The sequence below is a fragment of the Gigantopelta aegis genome, unplaced genomic scaffold (assembly GCF_016097555.1).
Source record: "Gigantopelta aegis isolate Gae_Host unplaced genomic scaffold, Gae_host_genome ctg5093_pilon_pilon:::debris, whole genome shotgun sequence".
Classification (NCBI taxonomy): Eukaryota; Metazoa; Mollusca; class Gastropoda; order Neomphalida; family Peltospiridae; genus Gigantopelta; species Gigantopelta aegis.
In genome coordinates, this window is record NW_024534217.1 from 1 (window position 1) to 12,808 (window position 12,808).

General features: G+C 34.3%; 1 pseudogene; it reads right to left on the reverse strand.

Annotated features, from left to right (window-relative positions):
• Positions 1-11,951: 11,951 nt before the first annotated feature.
• LOC121366251 lies at positions 11,952-12,622 on the reverse strand (annotated as a pseudogene).
• Positions 12,623-12,808: the final 186 nt, after the last annotated feature.

The following is a 12,808-nucleotide window of genomic DNA, read 5'->3' on the forward strand; positions in this document are numbered from 1 at the left end:
AAAGTTGTTGTTCAGGTTATTGGCAGTACCTAATTAAAAATTCCCTGAAAGTTACGCCTAGTGAACCTGATATCAAGGTGCTTGTTAGCGTGAAAATTGGGTCCTTGCAATAGCATAGTTCTGGTTATCCCCCTAAGATAGTTGTTGTTTTTGTGATGAGTTAATGTTGACCATAGTCTCATCAGCCCATACACTATTGCATCGGGGTAGGAAAAGGTGGGGGACTGAAGCCCCCCAACTCAAATCAGGGGGGCTAAACCCCTTTCATTTGCGCTCAAGACTATGTATGTAAACAAAACACTCTTGGATGAATGGGTGATTGTGTTAATTGTGTAATTAAACAATCAATCACCACTATTGGTGTGGTCGTGTTACCTGCTGATAAAAGTTATTGCGATATAACAAACGTAGTAACAGAATGGAGGCACTTTTTTCAACCTTACACAGAACTAAAAAATTACCCGCGAATTACTATGACCCAAGAAACGAATAAACTTGTCATGTGGTTACCTATACATAAGGGACCATACTGATAACATAAACTTATAGAAATAGCTAAAGGAGTTTGTCTCCTTTAACGACAGATGAATTAATTTTTTGGTCTTTTTTTTGACTGTTTAATTAATATAACGAAACTAAATTATAAGGTCAGCCCAAAAAATTCATTCTACCCTCGGCCTCATGTGTGGCTGCAGTGAGTGCCACATACTCTGCTTCAGCAGGAGACAGCGTGACAACTGGTTGCTTCCTGCTGAGCCAGCTCATAGCTCCTCTGGACATAAACAAATAGATTCCCTGTAGTAGAATGTTGGTCATCATGTCTCTCCGGCCCAACTGCATCTAGGAATCCCATTAGGCTATCATCTGCTGATCAGCATCTTATACCTCAATCAAGGTAATCGTTCCCTTGATGTACGAAGAATATGTTCCTCCCTTTCCTTAACATACCATGGTGGGTGTTCCATGTAGATGTTCTTCGTTACCTAACGTTCCATTTAGGGAAAGCTGTGACCACGTCCATCTGGTGAATCATCATACCATTTTGGACTGCAAATTCTAAGTGCTCAAACAGAATATGGATACCGAACTCCACTTTCCTGTTTTGTGTTCCACATTTAGTCTTAATATCCATTTGATTCCCAATTGGTTTCCGTCCACTAGGCAATTCCACGAGGTCTCCATGTATATTTTCCATTGGTCATTTGTACTCTAAATCTGCTGCTTCTTTCCATTTCTTAGGACAAATTACTTTCCAGTGCTTCCTCAATGCTTTGTGGTTCCCGCTATTTGACTTCCACCCAAAAATGCCAGTGTCTACATATCATCAATTTCATACCTGATTGGGAGCAATTCTCTGTCTCCTAGGATACGAGTTAATTTAAAAATTTTTGGGTCCCCCAAAAAAGAATTTTTCAGACACAAAATTTTTGGCGCCAAAAACTTAGAAAAAAAGAGTTTAAAAATTCCTAAGCTTTTAGGTTGATCGGACTAAGGGGTTAAAAATACGAAATGTAGTTTCTCAGCTTGCTCCCCCCCAATTTCCCGGTTTTCTATTAGCATTGTATATAGGCATAAGCCATAGAAACCAAACACTCTAAGGTGACTGAGATCCGGCTTTCTCCCATACCAGTTCTCATAAGGTGTGTACCTCCTCCCTCAAGGGTTTTGTTAGGTGTTCGGTTCCTCAGGTAAGCAGCAGTAGCCACTGCCTCTGCCAAGTAAACACTCTGGTAGTCCTGTTTGAGCCATCATGGCACGTGCAGGACCTCCATCAGGGTGGGATTGATGACTTCTTCACAAACTCAATCTTAGCAGGTGACTACGGCGGCTGAAAGCTCATGATGATCCTTCTTGATTGTAAGTAAGACTCAAATTCTTTTAAAAGATATTCCCACCATTATCTGATTGTAAAGTTCCTATTGAGAGACCACACTTATTAGTAGTACAGGACTTGAACTCCTTGAATTTATCAAAGCACCTCTGACTGTTTCCTCATGAAGCTTACAACAATTTATGTAGTTGTCGATGAAAAAGGCACAAATTACCTTCTTCCCCCAATAGAGTTTGTAGGCAAAGGCCCACACCACATACTATGCACCACGCTGTAGTCTCCTTCGTTGAAAAAACGCATTTCTCCCATTGACTTGAAAGGTTTGTAGGACATCTTTCCTTCACACACACTCTCACAGAATGATATCCCATAGACTTAGGTATATCCACACCTTTTTACCAACTTCCCGACTAACTATTTTTTCAGTTTGATATTCATTCAAAGTGTCCTAACTGTTCATGCCAAAGATCAGCTTTGTTTCCAACTCGAGATCCCTGATGCCATGGTGACATCTTCCTGAGTGATAGTTTTGTAATCCAAGTAATAGAGCTTGTCCACAAGTGAACCATTCCTAGTAGTTTCTGTTTCTGTCACGAATCCGCACCTGGTATTTCCAATCTTCACTGTGTTTCCCTTAGTAGCTGTTGCTTTCATGAGAACAGATTTACAGGCCACTCACATATAAAAGCATTACACATACTAACCTTTTTTTAGGCTTACTCATTTTGAAGTGAATATTCCCTCTCCCAAAGGCCTCCACTGTACAACCATCTCCCAGACACACCTTTTGAGGTTTGTTGAACTCCTCTAGTCCACTAAGAGCTCTTTTTTCTGTGTCATGTGGACTTGATGGCTCCAGATGTCAACTATCCCAGCCCCCGAGTTGTATGACTGAGACAGTGCTCCAAACTCTCCTTCTTCAGATTCAGTGTCCGAGTGAGATCCTCCAGCATGAGGACTCCATACGAGTGGCTAGCTTTGTGCTTAGAGTTTTAAAGACTTTTGATGTCGATTCTTTGGACAATCCCTACGTTAAGTGTCCAGTCTCCCACACAAGTAGCATACCTTCTTATGTTTGATTTCCTCTGCCTTTCTGAGACTCCTGTTTTCCTGTTAATGCTCGTCCTATTTTGCCTCCTGTGTTCATACTCCCATTGTTTGTACAGTCTCTGCTCCTCACGAATCAGTGACTGCTGAACGTACCTCAGACTGATGGTATCCCTAGCTTCCAAGGCTGTCAACAAGGGTGGAGTGGCTAGGAGGTTAGACTCCCAAGAGAGTAACAACGTCATCCTCCTCAGCTTTCGGTCTTTTGATCGCAGCTAACCTGTCCGTCAACTCTTCGTGTTCTTGATGTATGCTCAACAGAGGTGCCTTCTTTCATTTCCATCCTGAAGTACTGTTTTTTCAGCATTAACTTTGTTCATTAGTGTATCCTGCTCAAAGTGATCTCATAGAGCTGTCCATGCATCTGCTGTTCTTCACAAGAGGTAATTGGGTAGAGTTGTGATGAGCTTATCGACATCACTATTGTAGAGAATGCCTTTTGAGATCTTTTTATTTTTATTGAAATCCGCTTCCTGTTGGACTGTTGGACTTTCCCAAGAACCTCCATTCCCTCAACAATTCCCCACAAACCTTTTGCCACAGAAGATGCTTTATCTGAAATTTCCACATTGTCCAGTTTGACGAATCCAGCTTATCTATTGACCCACTTGTCAACTTCACCCATCCTTCTGTTAATCACAGTAGATTAGTAAAATACCAAGATCTCTTATCGTACAGACAGACTCCTCACAGCAGTTTGGCGTTTACTGGGCTCCAGAACCTCCGGTATTTTACTGAATAATGAATAACGGCAAAAGAAGTAAAAACAGAACGAAGTGACAGAATTTATATATACAACAGAATGATAAGAGTTCTAGAATATGTTCTCAAGCACATTCTAGCAGACTGAAAAACATGTGCATGTATACACATAAAACACTTACTAATTAATTAATAATGATTAATGTAAAGTCAAATTTACCATTACAACAAGAGTTATTGGTCCTTATGACACTAGTGTTGCCAAAAGTATTTGTTTATGTGTATGGAAGATTGAATATTGTACCGGTATATGGTAATGTATATGTATGATTTTATTCTTGTGTTAAAATACATTGCTATTTAAACTGTTCTCATCTGATGTATTCTACACATGTATGAGTCATAAATTGTTTTTGAATAATAATTATTATGTGTAACTTTATAATTTTGTTTTGTATGTATATACAAGAATTAGAAGTGACAACAACTAACAACTTATTATCTATAAACCCACATGGCATTTTATTTTAAAGACAAGGGCTTATAAATAGCATAATAGTTTCAAGTTATATAACTTAAAACCACTTATAGGACAATTTTAAGCATTAATTATCTCATTATAAATAAGCATTGTCTACATCATGATCAGTAAATATTTATTTTGTTAGATATCATATTCAGGATGACTGATCTTCACTTGAAGACCTTGTTAGTAGATATCTTTATTTCTATACTACAGTACCAGATGATCACTTTTTAAATTATAAAGTGGAGCAAGACTGTGTTAGAACAAATTTTAATTAGAAAAGAGTAGGCATTATGTCTGCTAAATATGTTCTTTTATCAGTAGAGGATGAATACTATGTATTCAGTTAAAGGACAACGAATGGACGTATTATGCACCGTAATAGTAATGACTATTGACTATTGGCAAGACAGTGATAATTAAAGAGTGATGATTAATTTTATCAATTTTCTCTAATTGGATGTCTATTTCTGTACTTTGAACTCGACCGTGTTTTCTACTGTGATGAGTAATATCAGTTTGCTTTTAATTTACTGTTATGTTATGTGTTGTAAGAGGGTTTTACATAATGTCAATAAGATAATTTGCCTAATTGGAATTCTACTGTTTCATGAGACACTCTCTAATGCATTCATTATAAACTGTACTTGTTATTTATCTTGATAAGAACAAGGAAATTGTTTGTTCTACAATGAAGATATAAAGTGTTTGCATAACTTAGAAAGAAATCATCTTTTCTCCTTGTTTACATGTTAGAAGTCCTTTAGAACATATCAAAGCAAGATGTTCTAATTGAAGGCATAATTTTTCATGATGACATTTTACCAAGTTGAAGTATGGACCATATAATATTGTGATAGAAGTTTTAGAGTGTCTATCAATTCCCCCACAATTCATAGTACTCATGGTAGAAAATGATGGTTTGCAAACTTGGATGTTAGTTAATTTAGTTTGTGGTTATTGAAAAAATGGATACACTATTCTATAAAATGATGAAAGTGGATGTATGCAGCACGACTTTTTCCAAAACAGTCTTAGAACCGTCTGAAGTACACAGATATAGGTGGAATTAATATGACTTCAATTTTACATATCACCTTTGATATAAATTGATGTAATAATAATATATTCAGTTATTTATAACATTGTATTTTTATTGCCAGTTCCTCCAATGCTAATCAACTAATTTACCCAACTGCTTTAGAGGACTATGGAGAGACATTCATATTACGTTACCATGTATGGCCATTGGTGATCCTGTACCTGCTATTTGTGGTTTAAAGATGGCCATATGCTTCCAATTGAAGGTAAATAAAGTTTGTTTGATTTCTATGTTGTTTAATCATTGTATTGAATAAAAGATTTTTACACTGTATTCAGGTTTGTTAGCTATAAAACAGGCTTCTCTTTTTTTATTAGAGGAGGACACTACAGGATCCATTTGAATATATATTATAGGCATAGCTTTTAACCTTAGTGTTGTTCTCATTTCACTTTCACATGCTCTAAACACAACGTATCCTTCTACTCTTTTAATTGTTTTAAATTTGTCTACTCTAATTTTTCATTTCTTCAACTTGTAGCATTTTCTCTATGGTCACCACTAAACATGTGCTTTTGCATACCAGTGGTTCTGGGTCTATTAAAGTAATTATATTGTATTATCAAGTTTGACTGAGCCACATATATGTTATCGAAAGTAAGGTGAGATTGCTGTATGTTTGAATTAGTTGCTAGTGCTAATGCACCTAGCAATTAGTATTTAAAGTTTAAGATTTCATCATTTGATTTTCAGTAGCATACAACCTACATGAATGACTATGAGGTGATTAAATCAAGACATCAATTTCTGTAGGGGTTATGTCATGAATGACACCAAGAGTAAGCAGTATTGAGAATCCTAGATCATAATCAAATTGTCTTAATGAAACAGACATGTAGGATAATTTAATGGATATTACACAATTAGTGGCATAAGATTATAAAAATCCAACAGACTGATTTAATGGTGATAATGAAAATGGATAAGAACTATTTATCAATGTACAAAGATTTGTAACAAAGTACAACCGTATCTTAGACTTAATTAAAAGAGAATTTTCTTACTTCCTCAAATTTAACTTTCACATTATAAATGCTAGGAGCTGTAGGTAAATGTTGGAAAACATTTAAGCATGATATTTTGCAAGATGTTCTTATCAGAAAACACATGTTGTGAGATGTGTATATATTGTATGTAAACTATTGAACAGAAAGCAAAAAGATATGAGACACATATATGTATAGTGCATGGAAGTCAAGTGGTGTTACAATTGAATTGTTTGGAAGTTTTACATAAATAGAGAGATAAATGCACTGGAAATATAATTAATATAATTAATAATATATTATTTTTTCTCTTAGTCATTACATAGTTTTAGTATTATATTTGAGCACTGAGTATCCCAGATTAGATAATTACACAATTAGTATAATAGTCATGTACTTATCCGTTATTATTGTCATTATATAATGTATATAGGTAGTTGAACTTTTATCAAGTCTCTTGAGAAATAAACAAGAGGAACATGACTGTTTGTTGATCTTGGCTCTTTTAAAGATCGCCTGAAAACATTTTAAATTATACCAAGGTGGGTAATTATAGTACGTAATATATAGTTCACTCTCTCTGTATAAATCTATAACAACTATTTTTGTTTTCACCAATTATAATCATTATAAATCACACTATCTTTCTCATATTTAGCTTAAAAAGAGGTGTGGTATATGGACCTGATTGGATAATGGACCACGTCTGGCAAAACATTTGTTGACCAGATTGTGAAGATCACTTTTAAAAGAACTCAAAAATACCATTGGAGTTCACAATAGCTCAGTCATCACATGATATGAGAGGGTTCATGGTTGGAATGTGCTTTGCAGCATTTGCAATTGGATTAGCAGTGAATATTAATGGTAACTACCCCTTTAAATATGAAGGTGTATAATCTGCCAAAATCTTTTTATTATATTTACAATACATGATTATCATCATCATACTGTAGTGTTTGTGAAACTAACTAAACAATACAAGTTACATGTAAGAGAAAATGAAGTCAACATACATATGATAGTAGAGGAAACATTATGAGAGATATATAGAACAGAGAGTGGAGTACAGGAAAGGAAATAACATGATTCTACAGATTGGTCTTTGTGTCACTACAAGTGCTAGTCAGACATGTACTACCTGATAACTGTATAAACAAAATTGTTAAACTGCTTTAAATATTGATACAATATATATAAATGTTAGTTAATCTTAGTCATGTCCCATGTAGATTATTTAATACAAGTATATAAAATTTTAAAAACACTCATAAAATGTAAGGATTATGGTACAAATATTTGAAATAAGAATAATATAAATTTTTACATGATAGTCATGTAGTCTCATTAAACAGAATCTTGTGTGTAGCTACTATGTAAGGAATTTTATACTTTCAAATGCTAAAGTCATTGTTGTTGCTATTTTGTAAGTATTTACTGTTTAAATGACTAACATTGTCATAAAGTGTACTATTTGATCATAAAACATCAGAACAATTTAACAACATCAATATTAGAGTGATGGGAATTACCTTTGGTACTTTTGCTTCATCTCATGGTATAATAAAGTACTTTGAACATCAACTTAATAGAATAACTAGAGTATAAGCTGATCCTGGATTTGAGACATCTGTCACTTCATTCCACTTCCTTAAAAGACTAATTAACTTCTACATGTATTTATTTGACTATAAATTCCTACATGATAGCCACATAATCTCATAAAAATTATTATAGAGTCTTATGTTGTGGCTATAATCTATGTAGTAATTTTTATACTATCAATGCTAAATTTCTTTGTGTTGCTATTAGTGAATGAGAAGAGATAACATGTTGTATTGGTAATAATAAGGACCCTCTTGACACTTCTGTAGTATTTGGAGGTGTGGTACAACAAATTACTTATACTAAAACCATTACTATATTTGACAGATAGCTCTAATCAATATCGGGTACATTTGTATCTAGGGACTTATTCAGAAATACATGTAATGTAGACAAGTTCCAAAAACAGCAAACACTATCTCTATCGGGAGGGATAATTAACAAGAATAAAAAACCTATTACAGTTTGGTAACCACCCCCCACCCGATAGATCAATCCATACACGATACGTAAACGGGAATTTACGGGATTGGAAACGCCCATGCACTTCCTTTTTGCTTTTTTTCAGACTTTGTCAGTATTATTAAATTATTAATAGTAGCACTTTATTGTAGTATAATTCTTTCTTCAAAAGCCTCTCAGCTCGTTCCCTTCCAAGTTTCTTCGTCTTTTATTTTTTTGAAATCGACCATTTTGTTCAGTTTTCTTTCTTTTCACAAGTAAATTCCACTGACATATTATGAATTCATAAAGGTTAGCCACCATACTGCTTCTCAATAATAATCGGTTGTTATATTACTTAATAATAAAACAGAGATGACACATGGCATATCAAAGTGAGAAAATAATTCATCCCAATCAATGTATTGCAATTGGTAGACAACTCATAAAGTAAGATAGCTAGTCTACACATAATAAAGTGTCAGATGTAAATGTTCTTGTGAAAGAGGAAGGTTAAACTTTTATTAATTTGAACTGCGTACAATAGACCAATTACTATTTTAAAGTTAAATATACAATAATTGATCGACATTGTTAATCATATATAAAAATAAATTCTTACACTATTAAATGTACAGTATCATGTTTAACTGAATAAAGATTGATAAATTTGTCAGCAAAGCTAATTAAAAAAATTGGTTTGGAGATTATTAAAATATTGCATAGTTACAATATATAACTGGAAAAAGAACTTGTAATGTGAGGTTAATTCGAAGAGCAAGCATGATTCTCTTAAGACACATTAAGTGGTTCCAGCTGTGTATATATGAGAGATGTTAGAGGTAAAATCCCCATTCTTTTGCTAAAGCTACTTCTGTGTATGGATTAAATCTTGAAGATTGACCTCAACCTAGAAGGTATATAGAAAACTACAGGGAGCTGATGCAAAACACAGATACATGGGCCTCTACTGTAGGTAAATGAAAAAGGAAACTGACACGAGCCTCACAGGCTCTTCAAATATCCTTTGTATCTCTGAGGATATTCAAACAATGGACTGAACATCTGTGTGAATGTCTTCTCTCAATGTCTTTATGGAAGCACATCTTTCCCTTAGACAGACCACAACACAATATACTGGAGAGCTCTCTTTTTTGTGTTTGGGTTGAGTATCTGGCATCAAAAAACTGGTCTCTCTCTTCATAATAAGAGCCTTGATTACTCAAACTTGATGAGGGATTGAATGATCAGACAAAATAAGAAATGGCTACCAGTAATATAGATGAAGTAAATAAATCCACTATTTCAAAGCAAGAGGACCTCAGGTAATAATAGTGATAGTGGTGAAAAGGAAGAGGTGTGTTATTATATCTCTAAAAATGCTTAGTCTTATTATTTTCTAGGAATAGTCAACATGGTGAAATTATGTTGATGTTTGGAATTACGAAATTGGAGAATGGATCATGTAGACATTGACGAGAGCATTGTTTGGCACTTTGTGTGGATCTGTATTTAAAATGAGGCCAGACAGATGCATGGCTCTATGACAGTATTGACAAATAACCAATGTTCAAATGAAGCAAGGGCAAAGACACCACAGGGCAACTTTCCTCAAAACCAAGACATCATGATCAGGAGATGTTGGTGTTACGAACCTGAGAGATATTTCAATCATTCATTCTAAATTAATCAGGTTTTTTTCTGTATGCTGGATCACCTGCTTTGTCACCATCAAAAAGCAGACTGGTTTAGGCTATTTTGTGTCTATCTTTGTTTAAAACTACTTTCATTAGTTTACTACATCATGTATAGTTACTAACTATTATTACAAGCTACTGGTAAAAATGAAAGTAGTTATGTTTTGTAGTAAAATTATTATTTATGCAGATATCTTCTTTCGATCCCTCCACTATTAAGTTGTTTAAAGAAACAAGGGAATGGAGGCCCAATCGAAAAAAGCTAGTCACGTTTGAAGGCTGCAAAGAAAAGGATATTCTTGCTGGGTCTGTGGGATAATGCAATACCCAGATCTGACCACACACACTTTGTGGCCAATGTATTGCTACTACATACCTGGTTCGATACCAAAAGAAGTATTGCTATATTCCAAATTTAGTATATTTAGTTTATTATGATTTTATTCTCAAGCCCTTGTGGGTCTTAGTTACTTTTAGTTTAAATGTTATTATAAACAGGATGTGTTACCATCAACATCAAATTGTCAATACAGTTTATTACATCTTTAAGTTTAAATATAATGAATTTATGTTACTTAACACAGGGAAACATCATAGGAAATCCTTTTAAAGATAGTACAACACATTTTTATACATTATTTTAATGTATTTAGTATGAGATAAACAGAACATTATTTACTGTCAATACTTTCAATTGTTACAAATCTCAATTTAGTTAGTTTAAATATATAACCCAAATGTATTTTAAATAATACTGGAGAGATAGAAAATCCTTTGTTAGGAAAGTACAATGTATATCATTTACTTTAGTGCAAAATTTATATTACACTTTTATTAATTTTGTAGAAGCTTGTAGGAATGTCAAGGGACTTTAGTTCATTTCTGCCAAGACAACTAATGAACTGGCTCAGTATGGACATATATAGAAATAACTTAGTATTGTAAATTGCTTTCTCTAGTCAATTTAAGGAACTGTCTATAAATTGTATATTCAAGTGATATCTAAAATATTAAATTCAGAACCTAATTGTTTAGTTATAGTAACTATAATATCAATTTAAAGTGTACTTTTAACACCTATTCCTTTAATTACTTATAACATTTGTGGCCTCTGTCATATCAACAATAGAATTCATTCACTGAAGATCATTTTTGTTTTTCCCATTTCCTGGGAACCACCAGGGACATTCTGTTAACTTCAAAGGTGTATTGGGATGGTATCTCTTTACATTCTAATCTCAGACTTGCCACGCCCTCTAAATGAGGCTAATAATAATTTATTAATCTCTTGATTCTATCATTGTTTCTGAACAAACGTTTCCTTTGATCAGGACAAATGAGTACACATGATTCACAATGATATTAATTATAAAATAATACTTGATTGTAATTAGACTATTGCTATTGCAATTTCTGATTTTACAAGCATTCAAGCATAGACGATATTAGATCATATTACATAGACAATGTATCTTATCACCATATCTTAACATCATACTCTACTAAAACGACATATCTTTTAATCTTACATCATAAACTGTACATGATTCATATACCTCTAGTTGAACCTAGGTAAGCCTCACATGTGTATACAAGGTGACCAAATGTTATACGACTGACAGTGTGTTATTACATGGTACAGAACACAGATCCTGTATGTCTCTACTAGATTACATGTGAAGTCAGGATATAATACTAAAGGTCACTAAGAAATGTGACATCAGATAACCAACTTTCATACATGGAATGTTTAATGGGACAATAGTTATATTAACAAAAGAGTGAATTTTTCAAATTGACTTAAAAAGGGATAACAATGTAACAGTTATATAATAAAGAAAACCAACCAAAATATCCAGTATGTGGCATAATAGATGTAGTTTAAAAATCTAAATTACTAACAAATTAATTATTATAGTGTCAATTTAAAAATCTTCGTAATTAGTGACTAAAATCATCTGAAACCGGAAGACTCTTCTATCTCACAGTCCTGAAGTACAACAGTACGTACAAGGGCTTCTGTGACTTCATAAGGATCACAATTAGCAGCTGGTCGTCTGTCTTCAAAGGTAAACTTTTGCCATCCTTGTTGACCCTGTCGAGGTATACGAATGCTCGCACCACACGATTAGCAACACCACTAGAAAAATCATAGATACTTGAGTCTCGTGAAGACCAGTTAGACGTCGTCTATTGTCTTGACCACCTTTAGGATCATAATGCTTAATGTGAACATCATGTTGCTTCTTGAGCCTTTCAATAGCTTTCTTAATAGCTTTCTAAACCTCCTCTGAGCGCATTTCACTTGTACTGAAGTTAAATGAGCACCAGCTCCATTCCAATCACCAGGTACTGGTTGGGATCAAGAGAAACTTTCACACCAAAGTCTTCAGCAACTCGATGGAGAATGTATCGTGAGATCCAGACTTGATCACCTAATGAAATACCTTCACATGGACCAATTGATATTCAAATTGAGATGGCATCACTTCCAGTTGGTCCCTGAAATTTTCAAACCAGCGTAAAGGCAGGCCTTGTAATGGCATCCATAATATGTCGTCCAAAGATACGATCAGCTCCAACAGCACAATAGTAAGGGCCTTGTGGACAGGGGTAACCACCTTTAGGCCAGCAAGAGGACGATCATCTAAATCAATAGAGTGTACTCTTGTTCAAAACCAACCAAGGTTTGGCCATTTAGCTTTGTTCATTACTTTGAAACAAGAGTCCCGCTTGTTGTATCAATGGGAGTATTCTGGGACCATAGACGTCTCACACATCACCAATATATTGTTACCTCTAAGAAAAGGA